The sequence below is a fragment of the Jaculus jaculus genome, chromosome 7 (genome assembly GCF_020740685.1).
Source record: "Jaculus jaculus isolate mJacJac1 chromosome 7, mJacJac1.mat.Y.cur, whole genome shotgun sequence".
Classification (NCBI taxonomy): domain Eukaryota; kingdom Metazoa; phylum Chordata; class Mammalia; order Rodentia; family Dipodidae; genus Jaculus; species Jaculus jaculus.
This window is the reverse complement of record NC_059108.1, coordinates 27,660,435-27,676,981: the sequence shown is the minus strand read 5'-3', so window position 1 is coordinate 27,676,981 and position 16,547 is coordinate 27,660,435. Positions and strand designations below refer to the sequence as shown.

Genomic DNA, 16,547 nt, shown 5'->3' with positions numbered 1-16,547 from the left:
AGAATGTAAGAGCCAAAGGAAGAGTAGGACTCCTTATAATGTGCTCCTTGAGACACAAAATGACCTGGATATCCATGACCTCACAGTGCCTGACACTACCTACATAAGACCATCATAATAGGAATAAAAGATCATGACATCAAAATAAAAGAGACTGGTTGAGAAGGGGAGGGGATATGCTAGAGAGTGGAGTTTCAAAGGGGAAAGTGGGGGAAGGGAGGGAACTACCATGGGTTATTGTTTACAATTATGGAAGTTGTAAATAAACAAATAAAATAATAAAATAAAAGAAAAGAAAAGCAGATAAATAGGACAAAGGAGGATAGGGAATAGAGGGAGAAATGTGTTCTGTGGCATAACTATAAAAGGAACGAATATTATTCTAACAGTTTTTAGCTCTTAGTAAGGTAAATTGGTACTAACATGGAGTCCTTTGGTCACCCAAGCATTAATATGTCTGTAGAGGGCAATTCTAACATTTTCTCTGGGCCTGAGCCTAGATGCTGGCTAGATCTGGAGGGTCTAAAGTGCTTCAGAAAATGGAGACATCCATTTCACAAAGAGAGAGGAGAGTATTTAATCATCGAAATAGAGGAAAATTTAGAGGAGTAGAGGGGAGAAGAGGAAATGGGGAAGAGGGAGAGGAGACTGGGAAGAGGTATAAAGACTACATTCACCTATTTCTTCCTCAGGCAGCCCAAACATTGGGGTGTCTCTGTAATTCAGTGCTTGCTGGAGGAAACAACCACGAGGTAGGCTAAATATGTTTCCTTGGGGCTGTAAGTTCCCAAAACAAAAATGTGGGTTTTGAGAAAAACTTTTCTAACAACCTGACACATTTCCAAAGGAATGTACATTCTCTCAAAGACTGAATGAGTCAACCACAAAACTGGAAGGAGTTGACTAAAAACATTGAAATTCTCTAACATCCTAGTCATCTCCTTTTATGTCTTTTAATCTGTGGTTTAAGGCTCCAGCACTTTGACTTTTTCAATAGCTTTCATATTTTAAAATTATTAGACACCCTTAGAAATAAGAACTTCAGGTACCCAGTTTAAATATAACTGTGAAATTCAGTTATGCACATGAATTTCATTAAGTTCAGTGAAGCAAATAAAATCTGTTGTTATGAAGGCAACCTTTGACAGCTCTTAATTATATAAAAATGAATGCTTGGGTGGGAGAGTGGGCCAAAGCTAAGAGGTCAGCATTATGGATTTCATAACTAAACATTCTAAGCACTTTAAACTCAGTAAGCTCTGCTACTTTATGTACTTGATGTAGTTATATTAATGTGGTAGGGATTAATTTTGCAGCAACTTGATAGTGATTATTTAATTCTCAACACATCGTGAAGGTTAATTTTTAGAAATGTGGCTACACTAACATATATTAAAATCTTCTTAGTTAATTAAACCATGAAAGATGAAAATGGCAATTGCAATGGGATTTGACTCAAAAGCTAATTTGTAGATTAAAAATATATTACTGAATCCATCCTCTGGATTAAAGATTATTAATTATAACTAAATATTAGAACTAACCATGCCATTATAAAGTTAAAATTTCATTAAAAAATGGTAGAAATAGCCAGGTATGGTGGCCTACTCCTCTAATCCAAGCACTCAGGAGACAGAGGTGGAGGATTGCCATGAGTTCTAGGCAAACTACATAGTGAATTCCATGTCAGCCTGGACTAGAGTGAAATCATACCTTGGAAAAAAAAAAAAAAAAGAAGGTAGAAACTTTTCAATTAAAACAATAAAGTTTCTGGTAGAAAAATAATAGAAAAGAACTAGAAGATTTAAAGTTTTAGAGGTAGTCGTTCAAATTCTACCACTAAATAATAATGCAAGAAGGTACGGGAGGTGTTTGTCTACACTGAGTTCTGGTTATGAAGCCAAAGGGCAACAACCTTGAACCTGGAGCTTATTTCCCTGGTCACTCAGCCTGATCTGCCCTTTCTTTCTCAGGCCTGTTTCCCCTCCACACAGCACCACAGCTTCTCTGTTCAGAACAATCTCTCTCCTGTCTCTCTGAATGTTGTATTTTCCCCTGTTACTCATCTGTCAGGAAATTAATTTCTTATGTAGCAATAATTCTACAGAAGCCCAGTGCATGGCCTCTTTGCCCTGAAGCTGTTTTTCACAGACAGCTGGATCGTGTTTGAATATAACTGAAATCTCTGAAGAAATGATAATCTGATGCACACCAAGGGATGAAGTTTGCTAGGACAATTTCTTTAAAGTAACCCATGTAAAATTTTTGTTATTTTCAGAACTCAAAGCTCACTATAAGATGATTTCCAGTATGTAAAGTGCTCAGGTACAAGCTATTATAAACATAATTAAACATTTCTGTAACAGCTCTATAAACCTGATCAGGATTAGAATATATTAAATTATAATAGGTTATCTGTGAATATACATTGCAAATAAATATTTGCTATTTAAACTTTCAATGACATAATAGTCATTACACTTATTAGAAATTATTAAATAAGGCTTTTTCCTAATGGCATTACAAGCTTCCATTTGAGGTATATTTATTGTCTTCTGCATTAGGTGGGATTTGTACAGATCAAGAAGGTCGCACAGGATGTTCCAGGCATCTGGAAAGCAAGAGCCCTTCTGCTAGAGGCTGAAAACCAACAACAGGTCAGGTGAGTCTTTCAGCTTCACTTGCAAACTAGTCTCAGTTCAAAATCTACCATACAGGCCATCATGAAGAGTCTATCCCAGTTACTTTCCTGTTTCTGGGACAAAACACCCAGCCAGAAGCCACTTATAGAAGGAGAAGGTTTATTTCAGCTTACAGTTTTTGGAGAAAGTTTCATCAAAGCAGGTAAAGCATGACCGGAGCAGGAGGCTGGCTCATTTCCTCCCATGTCAACAGGGAGGGAGGAATAAAAGTCAGCTTGCTAAGAGCACCCAGTGGGGCTAGACTAATCAACTTCAAGGTCTGCTCCAACAACATACTCCTCCAACAGGGTTCTACCTCCCAAGGGCTTGACCAGGTGGAATTAAATATGAAGCTTAGTCACAAACACATGAGGCTATGCAGGACATTTTACATTCAAACAATTGCATGTCACATCACCAAATTGGACTAAGGCATACTCTTATTTATCTATTTTATAAAATTCTTGAAAATAAATGAATCAAAGTCAAGAATTCAATTATCACTTCCTTCCATGTATTCAGGGTCCTTATCCTTGTACTTAACCCACAGTAAATCAAGCGTACTCCAGAAAACAGTGTGCGTGCACCAAACAGATGTAATACTTTGTCTTGTCACTAGTCACTGAACAATGTGACACTATTCACATAGAATTTGCACTATATTGGGTATTATACATAAACTAGGTATAACCATACCTAGTAGGAGACTATGCATAGGCTATACACAAATGCTATGCTGTGTTGATATCCTAGGGAGGTCCTATAACCAACACCTCTTAGATACCAAGGGAAAACTTCATTGTCAGAAGTAAAACTAAAACTCTCTCTGAATTCACTTGCATCTTTTCATTTTTTTTTTAATTTTATTTATTTATTTGAGAGCGACAGACACAGAGAGAAAGACAGATAGAGGGAGAGAGAGAGAATGGGCGCGCCAGGGCTTCCAGCCTCTGCAAACGAACTCCAGACGCGTGTGCCCCCTTGTGCATCTGGCTAATGTGGGACCTGGGGAACTGAGCCTCGAACCGGGGTCCTTAGGCTTCACAGGCAAGCGCTTAACCGCTACGCCATCTCTCCAGCCCGCATCTTTTCATTTTAAGTGAAAGGCAGCCTGATGCTCTGCACTGTAATTGAATACAGACATTCTGAATAAAGTCATGTAATCATGAGTAAGCTTTAAGACATAACAGAGTCGTCCAAGAAAAGCTTTAGTAGTCATGACTGATGCTGAAACTAGACACCAGAAAGGCATAATATGTACTCCTTTTTCTCTTTTTTATGGATTTACATACTTAAAGTGTTTGAATTGGTTCAAAATTATTTTTAAAAAGGGTCTTCAGATAAAAACATTCCCAAAAATCAATCAAACACTTAAGATGAACAATGTTATCACTCCATAGTCTCACTGGGTACAACTTTAAGAAATTTATGAATAAATTTTAAAAAACTATTCAGTCACCTAAGAAAGAATACTTTATATCATCATCAGTACAGATTTAGAGATGTCTACCTCGATATGTAAACTAATAAACCACAAATGAGAATATGTAAACAATGCCATAGAGTTTAGTTGGTGTGGCAATAGAAAAATAAAAATATTCAAAGACAAAATAAGGATAATGAACACTGGCTGCGTTTATTAGACTACAATGTAACATGTGGGACTCTGGTTCAATTAAGCAGGGTTTTCACTCTGATCTGTAAGTCATAGACGTTTTCTCTCTTCTTTGTTGTTAACAAATGCCATTGGTGAGATAATCTAAAATTGTGATTTTTTTTCTTGTAGTTACAGTGAGTGATGGGACTGTTGCCTAGACCTTAGTAATTCCCATTTCTTTCCCATATGTATTCAAGACTAGTGGGATTGCATTCTGTTATGAACTGCTGGCTGTATAGATTCACTTTAAATGAACAGGTGGGTGCTACATGGGCATTCCTACAGTTAATATGAAACCAAGAACATCTCCTTTTTTCAATTATTCTCAATAATTGAATGGGTATACATATTAATGTTAAAACTATGGAGAAACTTTAAAAAAAAAAACTATGGAGAAAATCAACTAGCTTGAAACTTCAAAAATGCTAGCAGCATTGTATTGGGGGTTGAAATGAGTTTTCATGTCTCTGTTTTCAAAATGTTTCATACTGAAAAATTATTTTGTGAATTTTTAGAATACTTATATGTAGTATACTAATGCATTGCCATGGCAGTCATTTTACATGAGTACCAATGATCCAACTCACATCCTCATGCTTGCAAGGGAAGCAGTTTACCAAATGAACTACCTGCCCAGCTCCCAGTTACTGTTTCTAAGAAGCTTAATAGGTTTCATAGAATGTTCTATATACAGCATCGTGCTGACTACAAGTAGATGTTTTATTGCTTCCTCTGTAAGAGGAAGCTTTTTCTTTCTTTGTCCTGTTGCCTTCCAAACCCTTCCAGTGAATTTTGTCTAGAAGTGGTTAGAGCCCACATATTTGTCCTTTTCTTTATCTTTGGAAGAAATCATTCTGTCTCTCAGCAACATAGAATTAACTGTGGGCTTTTCACAGATACTTTGTATCAAGTGGAGAATTCCATTCTATTCCTGATTTGTTGAGTATTCTTATGAAGAGAGGACGTTTCACTTTCCCCAGTGGCTGTTCTGTTTGCACCATGTTGAACATGTCCTTTCAGTCTGTTCTTTTACTATGCTCTGTTAACAATGAGTGATCTCAGATGGTAAATTGAATTTGCATTTTGGGAAATCCCCCATTTAATCATATGCAATACTTTTTATCTACTTCCAGATGTGGTTTGCTAGTAATTTTTGAGGATTCTTATGTCCATATATGCAAGGTTTACAGTTTCATTCTGTAAATTGTTTGAGTAAATGCTGGCCCTGCAGAGTAAGATTGTATATATATATGGAGAGAGAGAGAGGGGGCGGGCGAGAGATTTTCAAGGCAGAGCCTCACTCTAATACAGGCTGACCTGTAACTCACTCTGTGGTCCCAGGCTGGCCTCAAACTCACAGCAATCCTTCAACCTCTGCCTCCCAAGTGCTGGGATTAAAGGCATGAGCCCCATGCCTGGCTCTCTCTTCTATATTTTGAAAATGGCTTTCGATTCTACTTTAAATATTTGTGAGAGTTCACTAGTGATATGATATGAATATGGCCCTTTCTTTCTGGAGCGGTGTTCAGTTGGTTATTGCTATGGCTTGGGGATGGGCTGAGTGCCCTCCAATGGTTCATTTAAATCTAATACCCAGGGTAAAGTGTTCAGAAACTTAGCCAAATACAGTGTTTGAAGTTGGAGGCTTCTGCAGGTGATAAGGTTTCTTATAAGAACAGATTGAGACCAAGTACACACACACACACACACACACACACACACACACATGTGCACACACACATACACATACAAACACTCATGCACACATGCATGTGACTCACCATATGATATAGTAATGAAAAGGGACTAGTACACTAACTCAGCATCCTTATTTATTGTGCATCAATACAGGCTTTCTACTTCTTCAGTCAGTTGCAGTAGTTTGAGTCATTGTGTGAGTTTTTCTACTTTTTCTAAGATATCTTATCTCATTTTAATTATGCAATTGCTCCTATCTCTTTAATATTTTAGTATTTGTTTATTAAAGAAAGAGAGAGAGCCGGGCGTGGTGGCGCACGCCTTTAATCCCAGCACTCGGGAGGCAGAGGTAGAAGGATCACCATGAGTTCAAGGTCACCCTGAGACTCCATAGTGAATTCCAGGTTAGCCTGAGCTAGAGTGAGACCCTACCTCGAAAAACCAAAAAAAAAAAGAAAGAAAGGAAGAGAGAGAAAGAATGGGCATACCAAGGCCTCTAGCCACTGCAAATGAACTCCAGACGCATGTGCCACCTGGTGCATCTGGCTTACATGGATAATGGGGAATAAAATCTGAGTCCTTAGGCTTCACAAGCAAGTGTCCTAACTGCTAAGCCTTCTCTCCAGCTCTCTTTTCCTTTTTAATAAATAGAAATTCACTCATTTGAGCAACAAAATGTGTTTCCATAAAAAGTTGGTTTATTCATTGAGGAATTTGTCATATGAAAGTAGAGCATATTGGTCATTTCCCTATTGGGTTATAACTTATATTCTGTAAGTCCTGCCCCTGTTCCACTGAGGGGCCTCGTCTTTGGGGTTATAGGTATCCACCATGGGTCATGAATGCATTAGTCAGTCTCTGGTGGGTGGAGACTCCTATGAAGCCAGCATTATTCTAATACCTAAACCACACAAAGACACCACAAAAATAAAAAATTATAGACCAATATCCCTAATAAACTTAGATGCAAAAATTCTCAATAAGATTTTTGCAAACCAAACTCATGAACACATCAAAAGAATCACCCACCTTGGTCAAGTAGGATTCATCCCTGGGATGGAAGGAAGGCTCAACATACAGAAATGGATAAGTGATTCACCACATTAATAAAGTTAAGCATAAGAATCACTTGATTATTTCAATAAATGCATAAAAGGCCTTTGTCAAAACACAACACCCTTTCATGACCAAAACACTGGAGAAGCTATGGATAGAGGGACCATATCTCAACCAAGGGCCATTTATAATATACCCAAGGCCCAGATCACACTAAATGGAGAAAAAAAAAAAAAAGCATTCCCAATACAATATGCAGCAAGACAGATGAGCCCACTCTCACCATTGCTTTTTCACATAATATTAGAAGTTTTAGCTCAGTCAATAAGACAAGAGAAACAAATCAAAGGAATGTAAATTGGTAAGGAAGGATTCAAACTACCCCTATTTGCAGATGACATGATTTTATATATAAGTGACCCAAAAGGCTCCACCAACAAATTCCTAAAGATGATAAATTATTTTCAATGAAGTGGCAGAATATAAAATCAATACACAAAATTATTAGTCTTCCTATATGCTAAAGATAAACATATGGAGAATGAGAAAAGTTATGTTATTCTACTTTCAGTAGCCACCAAAATTTAAATAGCTTGTAATATCACTAACTTTGTATAGGTGAATGACCTCTACAAAGAAAACATAAAAATACCAAAGGAAGAAATTGAAGTGGGCCCAGGCAGATGCAAAGACCTCCTATGCTCATGGAATAGAAGAATTAATATTGTGAAAATAGGCATCCTACCAAAAGCATTACACATATCCAATGCCATTCCAATAAAAATTCCATCAACACTCCTCACAGAATAAAAATTAGTCTCAAAATTCATATGGAAGAACAAAAGGCCACAGATAGCCAAAAATACCCTCAACAAAAGAAATACATCTGGAGGTATCACCATACCTGATTTCAAGATATACTACAAAGGGCTGGAGAGGTGGCTTAGTGGTTAAATGCTTGCCTGTGAAGCCTAAGGACCCCAGTTCAAGGCTTGATTCCCCAGGACCGACGTTGGCCAGGTCCACAAGGGGGTGTGTGCCTGAAGTTCGTTTGCAGTGGCTGGAGGCCCTGGCTCACCCATTCTCTCTATATATCTGCTTCTTTCTCCTCTGCCTGTCACTCTCAAATAAATAAATAAAAATAACCAAAATAAAGATATACTACAAAGCTATCATATCTAAAACAGATGGTATTAACACAAAACAGACACACAAATCAATGGAAAATGATAGAAGACCCATCTCTAAATTCAAGCAACTAGAGCTACCTGATCTTTGACAAAAGGACCAAAAGTGCCCATTGGAGAAAATGGTACTGGGAAAATTGGATAACCACCTGTAGAAGAATAAAATTAGACCCACTTCTTTCTACCTGTACAAAAGTCAACTCCAAATGAATTAAAGACCTCAACATGACTTGAAATTCTAAAACAACTAGAAGAAAAAGCAGGGAGAACATTCCACAATGAAGGCATCAGGAAAGACTTCCTGAACAAGACCCCAGTAGTCCAGGAAATTAGATCAACACTCAACCACTGGGACCTCAAGAAACTGAAAAGCTACTGTACAGCCAAGCAAATAATCAACAGAGTCAATAGACATCCCACAGAATGGGAGAAAATCTTTACCTGCTAAACCTCTGACAAAGGTCTAATATCTAGAATCTATTTTAAAAACACAAGAAAATACACAATAAAAAAAATCACACAACCCAATCAAAATATGGGGTAGAGAGTTCTCAAAGGAAGAAATACAAGTGGCCATTACACACTTTTATCAACTGATAAATGGATGATGAAGATAAGGTATATGTACACAATGGAATTTACTCAACACTAAGGCAAAATGAAATTGCGAGATTTTGCCAGAAAATAGGCCTGGAAAAATCATACAAAGCATAGTTACAAGGCTCAGAAATCATTCATATCTTTAAGGTTGTTAATGTTCTTTTTCATTCCTGATTTTAGTAAGTAAAATATTTTTGTCTTTGTTTTTTTTAATTATTATTGGGGGAGGAAGTGTTCTGCCTAATGCTTTCTCAATGTGATTTTATCAGTGAATCAATTTTTGCTTTGCTAATTTTCTTGATTATTTTTGTACTTACAACTTATATTTCTGTTTTATACTATATTTTTAATGTGCTTTACCTACTTTATGATTGGTTTGCTTTCTTAAAAACATAAACAAATAATCTAAGCAGTGCCTTACTCTGTAGCTCTGGCTGACATCAAACTTAAGTTGTTTCTGCTTAAGCCTCCCAAGTGGTAAGTTTATAAATGTTTCCAATTTGTTAGCATGAAAATTTAGATTATAGTTTTGAGACATTTTTCAATATATGGATTTGCAGCCTAAAATTTTCTTCTAAATGCTGTTTTAGCTATATCCCATAGGGTTTTACATATTCTGTTTCCACTAACTACAAAGGACTTATACCGCAGCAGTCTCTTTTGTGCAAGTATTACATTTCTATTTATTATATTCTCAATGATATAATTACATGAGCATTGTTCTATGCAATTAAATTTCAAATCACCCATGTAGAAAAGGAAGAAATACACTACTGTATTTCCTTTAAAAATCCTCATATGTGGACCCTGTGTATTTCACAATCTGCCATGTAAGATATGCCCAGTGGTACAATAGAGGCATGAATGTGACAGGAGTAACCAACCAATTTCTGATTGGATTTAAGGCCTGCCCCACAGGAAAGAATTCATGCTTTGTTCAGCAAACCTGGCCAAAATCCTATAGCTAGGGACAAAACCTAATAGGGAGCCTACTACTATGGTTATGCTAAATAGACAGCACACCAAACTTCCTTCTAAATAAGTATATTTGTTCCCATAGATTAGTGCTTCTTGCTGCCTGGATGACAGCAGTTTCTTATTACAATGAGTAGAGGTTAATGCAGAGATACATGGCTGGCAAAATTGCCCAAAAATTAGGGACTACTCTGCACTCAGCCTTAAACAGACCATGTAAACCACCTCCTCTCAAGCTCAGGGAACCTCAAAAGGGTGATCAGAAAGAATGTTAGGACATAAGAATGGAGAGAAGGCCTGTGAAATGCAGTCGCCTAGATGCAGACGTGGCTGCTACACTCATGAATTCATAGAAGCTGCAGTTTCCTATACAAGAATGAGCCTGTCAATCCATTATTCATCATAAATGGGAAAACATGAGATCCCACACCTCCCAGAGCAGCTAATGGCAACTAATTGTTCTTGGGAAAAGGAAGTCTGGTTCATCGATGGTGTTGTCTAAATTGCCCGTTCCAAGTAAATCACCTTCCACCCATAGTTATGCAAGCAACTTTAATTTAACTCAATGAATCAAAAAAAGTCATGAAAGTAAGATTGGAAGAACGAAGGTTTTAATGCAGGGGGGCGCAGAAGACAGGAATCAGGGGGAATAAAGTACATTAAATACATGTATCAAAGTGACAAAAGTGAAAATAAATAAATAAAAGTAGGCCAGGAATGGTGGTGCACACCTTTAATCCCAGCACTTGGGAGGCAGAGGTAAGGCAATTGCCATGAGTTCAAGGCCACCTTGAGGCTACATAGTGAATTCCAGGTCAGCCTGAGATAGAGTGAGACCCTACCTCAAATAATGATAATAATAATAATAATAATAAATAATTTAAGCTGCCCATACAATTAATGTACTGGTGGTGGTGGTGTTTTTTAATTATATCTTTAACCCTGGGTATCTACCATTAGCATGTCTTCAAAGGCAGGTGTACTCATTTTTTGTTTATTGTGAAAAATCTTACATTTCTGAAAATTAATTTTGCTGAATATAAGATTCTTGGTAAGCAAAGCTTTGGTTGCCCCTTTCTGTACCTTTCATGTGTATACTGGTGTCTTCTACACCCAAGAGCTTCTGAGGAGAAGATATAAATCTTATTGGAGTCCCTGGTATGGGGCGACTATTTTTTTCTTTTGCTGCCTTCAAGATTTTCTTTGTGTATGTCTTTCAGGGTTGTGACTATGATGTGTCTGGGTGTGAGTCTGTGCTAATCTTACTTAGAGCACATTAAGCTTTGTGGACAGTTAAATGGTTTTCATCAAACATGGGGAGATTTTAGCCATTAACCTAAGTTATTTTTGCTTTCAGCTTCCTCCACTCCTGCTAGGAATAGGCTTATATGCTTAATAGTGCCTTACATTTCCCTGAGGCTTTGTTCATCCTTGCCATTATTTCTCTCTCCCTCCCTCCCTTTCCTCCTCTGTCTTTCTATGTTTCAGTGCATGTAATCAAACCAGGGCCTCTCACGTGATAGATAAGCACTCTACCACTGAGCTACATCCCAGTTCCTTCTCACTGTTCTTTTTCTATCAAATACTATTTATCAATCTATCTTTACATTCATTTGTACTTTTTTTTCCCATCAGTCCAAGGATATTATTGAGCATCTCTAGTAAATTCTTTGCTGTAGTCAGCTCCACACAGCTGGAATGAACCTCCAAACCAGACACAGTTTATGGGAGGAAGGGATTTATTTGAAGCTTGCAGATCCAGGGGAAGTTTCATTGATGGCTGAAGAAGCTTGCCCCCTGTCAACAGATCCAAGCAGACAGAGACACAACCAAGCAGCCAGCAGCATGGGCCCAGACACAGCACAGCACTCTGCATCCCTCTAAGCTAGTAACAAGACCCTCCCCTAACACACCTTTGCTCTGCACTCCAGGTTTTGCCCCAGTGACACCTCTTCCAGCCCTGCAGCTGGAAAGCCAAGTTACAAGCTTTAATAAAACTCCTGAGTCTGCTGGGGTACATTAAGTCAAGCTACCACCTTCTTCACTTTGGGTTTTATACTTTCAAGTTCCAGAATTTTCATTTGATTCCTTTTGATCTTTTCTATTGTCATTCTCTATTTGATGTGACATTGTCATAACTTCCTGTAGGATTGTCTTTAATTTTTTTAAACAGTCAAAGTAGTGGCTTTAAAGTCTTCAAGCACTCAGTCCACATTCCAAAGCGATTACAGCTTCATTCTCTGTCCCTGTATATGGATCACACTTTACTGTATTTACATTTTCATTATTTATTTCCTTATTTTATAATTTTGCTGCAAATGGGCAGTATGAACATATCATAGCAACTCTGGATTCCCGGGTTTCTAACTGTAGTTTGCTTGCTTGACTGGTTCTTAAAACAGGCTTTCATGTAGCCAGGCTGACCTTGTATTCCCAACTGGTGGGATTACAGCTATTTCCCACAATGCCTGGCTTTATGAGGATCAGGGGACTGAACTCAGGGCCTTGTACATGCAAGACAAAGTAGGCAACTGAGGAACACCCAAGCCTATTTGTTTCTTGGTTTATTTACTTACTGATTTGCTGGGGGCTCAGTCTAAGAAGTCTGTCTCCTCCTCCCAATGGCCTAAGATGTGTATAGGCCACGGTGCAGCCTGGAGCATGAGCACCATCTTCCTGAACAGCGGCTCCTCTGATGACCATGGGCTGCCTGTGTTCTCCTTGACTCTTTCTGATCACGCTGTTGGACTTCTGGCTGGTCTACCTTTATAAGTAGCACACACCCAGCTCTCATCTGCCACTAATGGCTAGCTGATTGCTCTGTTATCTTTGGCCACTGAGGCATAAACTCTTCGATGGTCAGATCCAATCACCACCCAGCCTCTTTTATTCATCTTTGAGGCTATCCCTTCGGGCTTTCTCCAAACCTCAGCAGGACTGCGTTTCATGCCTGCTTCCCTGGTTTTCTCTATTAAATTTCTAGATAATATACCCTTTATATGTCCCTATCCAGAAACTACCAGCCTCCCCTTAGCTGCTTGACACTAAGACCCCCCAGTCCTTTGAGAGTGACATGAGGTTCCCCAGATTCTTGCAGGCTACCTCCCCAGTGTCCTAAGAGAAGCAGGCTGCCTCTTTCTGAGCTACACTCCTGTTTCAACAGGGCAGACGTCCTGGTATTTTCAGCCCTTTCCACTGTAGATACAACATTTTTTGCCTTAGGTAAGGTGTGTGTGGTGGGGGTAGTAGCCCAGGATTCTTAGCCTGCTATATTTGGGCTAGAATTTCCCTCGTGCAGTGGTAGTGGGCTCAGGGCAAATCCCCAGTTCTGGGCTGGAGAGATGGCTTAGCGGTTAAGCGCTTGCCTGTGAAGCCTAAGGACCCCGGTTCAAGGCTCGGTTCCCCAGGTCCCACGTTAGCCAGATGCACAAGGGGGCGCACGCATCTGGAGTTCGTTTGCAGTGGCTGGAAGCCCTGGCGAGCCCATTCTCTCTCTCCCCCTCTATCTGTCTTTCTCTCTGTGTCTGTCGCTCTCAAATAAATAAATAAAATTTTTTTTTAAATCCCCAGTTCTCTCAGCCACATTTGCCTTTTCTACTTTATTTATTTATTTAATTACTTTGGTGGGGGAGAGAGAATGGCACACTAGGGCCACTAGTCACTGCAAATGAACTCCAGACACATATGTCACCTTGTGTATCTGGCTTTATGTGGAGACTGGGAACCTGAACCCAGGTCTTTAGACTTTGCAGGGAAGCGTTTTAACCATTAAGCCATCTCTTCAGTCCCACATTTGCCTTTTATAGAGGTTATGCACACAGTTTGGAGGACTGGGGATGGGCATACTGGTAATCTGGCACACCTGAGAAAAATAAGAATTCTAGTTGTTAGTGGATGGAGCAATAGGCGTCATCTTGGCCACACCCACTCAGAGTACAGCTTCCGTCATACTGAACTGAGGCATGGGCAGAGAGTAGACCCCAGTGCAAATGTCACAAACTCACTGCTCTTACCAAGACTTTGAGTACTGTTATGAATAAAAAACTCCCATTCGCTGTGCCCCCTTGGATGATTGCCAGATACTCTTAAGTGTTGTTTTTTTTTTTTTTTTTTTTAATAGCTTTCACCAGTTACAGATGTTTCATTGTGGAGAGGGACTGCCCAGGCCTCTGCATTACCATTCCAATGCTTGCCCTGTCTTTCCCTTTGAAATCTCCCTCTTGGTTTCTCAATATTAACAATACTTAATAACATACATATACACAATATACTCATCAATGCAAATCAGTTACAAATACACATGCAGCACTGGTTGATTAGAATCCTTTCTTCTGGCATGGTGGGTTCTCTGTCCAAACAGTCTGGGGGGGGGTTTACATCGTGTGCATTCACCTGGTCCTCCATACACTATGTCCAGCTGCTCTGCCTGGGAAGCCGTAAGCCAAGCCAGAGCGCTAGATCCCAGTGCTGTCGCCCACCATGGAACAGATCTTGCTAGTTATTTCTGTCTAGGCCAATAAAAGAACAACTCAGGCTCCAACACCAGGTTCATTTTGGTCTGCATTAATAACTTGTAGATTCCTTCACAGGAATATATAAACTGCATTGTGAGTTAGTGTACATATTTTAGAAAAAATAACTCACAACTCTTGTCACGTTACCTGTGAAATGTGGAAAGTTGATACATCCACAGTAATACTCTACAGCTAGTTCTCATCCTTAGTATGAACAATATTTTATGAACACTATTTTTGAAGAATATATATATGTTAGTTAGTAAAGCAGTCCAGTGAACTTTTCCAGGAAACTGACTGGCTTTCCACCTAACAACAGCAACAACAAAAGGGTGGCATTAAAAATATGATCCAGAGCTGAAGAAATGGCTAAGTGGTTACAGGCATCACTTGCAATGCCTGCCACTCTAGGTCCAATTCCCCCATAGTCACGCAAAGTCATATGCCTAAAGTGGTACATGTATCTGGAGTTCATTTGCAGTGATAAGAAGCCATGGTACATCCATATGCACACATGCTTTCTCTCTCTCTCTTTCATTTGCAAAATAAATAAAATATTTTAATATTAAAAATATTTTAATATTTCTAATTATATTTAATATAAAATATTTTTAATATTTTATTTATTCATTCATCAGGAGAGAGACAGAACGGGTGTGCCAGGTCATCTACCCACTGCAAACAAACACCAGATGCACATGCCACCCTGTGCATCTGGCTTAAGTGAGTACTGGGGAATAGAATCTGTGTCTTTAAGCATTGCAAGAAGTGACGTAAGTGCTAAGCCATTTCTCCATCCCTAAATAAAATATTTTTTCTTTTCTTTTCTTATCTTTTCTATAAAATATTGTAATATAATAAAAATATGATCTAAACATTGCAAGCTATAAACTATAGATTTTTCTACTTTATTATCTAAGAAAAGTTTAAATACCATGAGCAACTTTGTTTCCAGTTAATTGCAAACATAGTGTTTTGTTGCTGCTGCTGCTGCTGTTGTTTTGAGGCAATGTCCCACTCTAGCCCTGATCTGGAAGTGAGTAGGCCTATGAAGAGCTGGGGTTATAGTCATGAGTCACCACACCCAGCTTGTTTTTTCCTTTTAGAAGATCATAGAGCACGGTAGCATGACGCTTTAATAAGCATGTTATAATCTGCCTCTGGGACACATTCTTCCCACAGTGTTCACAGAGCTAACAGTTGCTGCTCCGTGGTGCCCTTCCTTGCACCAGTCAGCGGATTAACAGATGAATGCGCAAGCACTTCTAGGGGAACCGTGGGTGGGGGGCAGTCTTTGTGTCCTAATCTCAGCTGAGTTCATTCCTCCCTGCCTTGAGGAAAGCAGAGTAAAGGAGAGAGACCGCTGAGCAGGTGAGCCCTGCGGAGCACCTCTGAGCTCGGCTACAGCCGGACTGTTGCCACAGCGGGTTCTCATGTCCGGGGGCGCCCCCTGGCGGCAAGACCGGACCTTGCCTGGGAACAAGCATAAATGCACCGTGGTGTCGCTGGCTTGGAGGGGGTCTGGGGTCCTATACCCACCATGGTGAGGGACACGCAGAGCCCCGTAAGTGGACGCGCTCCTGCACCGTGGCTCCCAAAGACGCCAGAAGGCAGGAAGGCGCTGACTCCTGTGATCAATCTTTTAGCACCTGTCCGGTGGTGGGAAGATGGGAGACGGCGCCGGTTCGTGCTGCAAGCTTTGGGCAGACGCGGGACCCAAGCGACAGGGGGTGGAAGGTCCAGTGTCCAGCCGGCAGAGCCGAGAAGTCCAGCGAGGCACCCAGCGAGAGTGCCCTGCATGGGTCCACGCGCCCGCGCCGCCAGGGGCGTGCGGGGACGATGGAGCGCTGGAAGGCAGCGAGAGGCGATGGACGTGGAGGACCCCCTGGACGCCTAGAGCGGCGGGGAATGGGGGGAGCTGGGGACGTCTGCAGGGGACGGCGGTGATTGAAATGGAGGGACTAAGGTGACACGGATGGAAGGGGCAGTCGCGAAAGGGACGCTGGGGACATCTGCAGGGGCCACTTACGGTGATGGATGTGGAGGGACTCAGGTGCGGTGCAGGGTAGGGGTCAGGAGGGACTCCGCAGGTACCGGCGGCTTTGGGGGGGGGCGGGTGCGCGGGTTCAGGGAGACCTCGAGAGGGGTCTGTAGTGCCGGGATTTGGGAGGGGCGCAGG

The 16,547-nt window shown here is 40.3% G+C and overlaps 1 pseudogene; it reads right to left on the bottom strand.

Moving 5' to 3' along the window:
* Positions 1–15,803, bottom strand: part of LOC101607985 — a 36,955-nt pseudogene extending 21,152 nt beyond the window's left edge.
* Between the last annotated feature and the right edge of the window lie 744 nt (positions 15,804–16,547).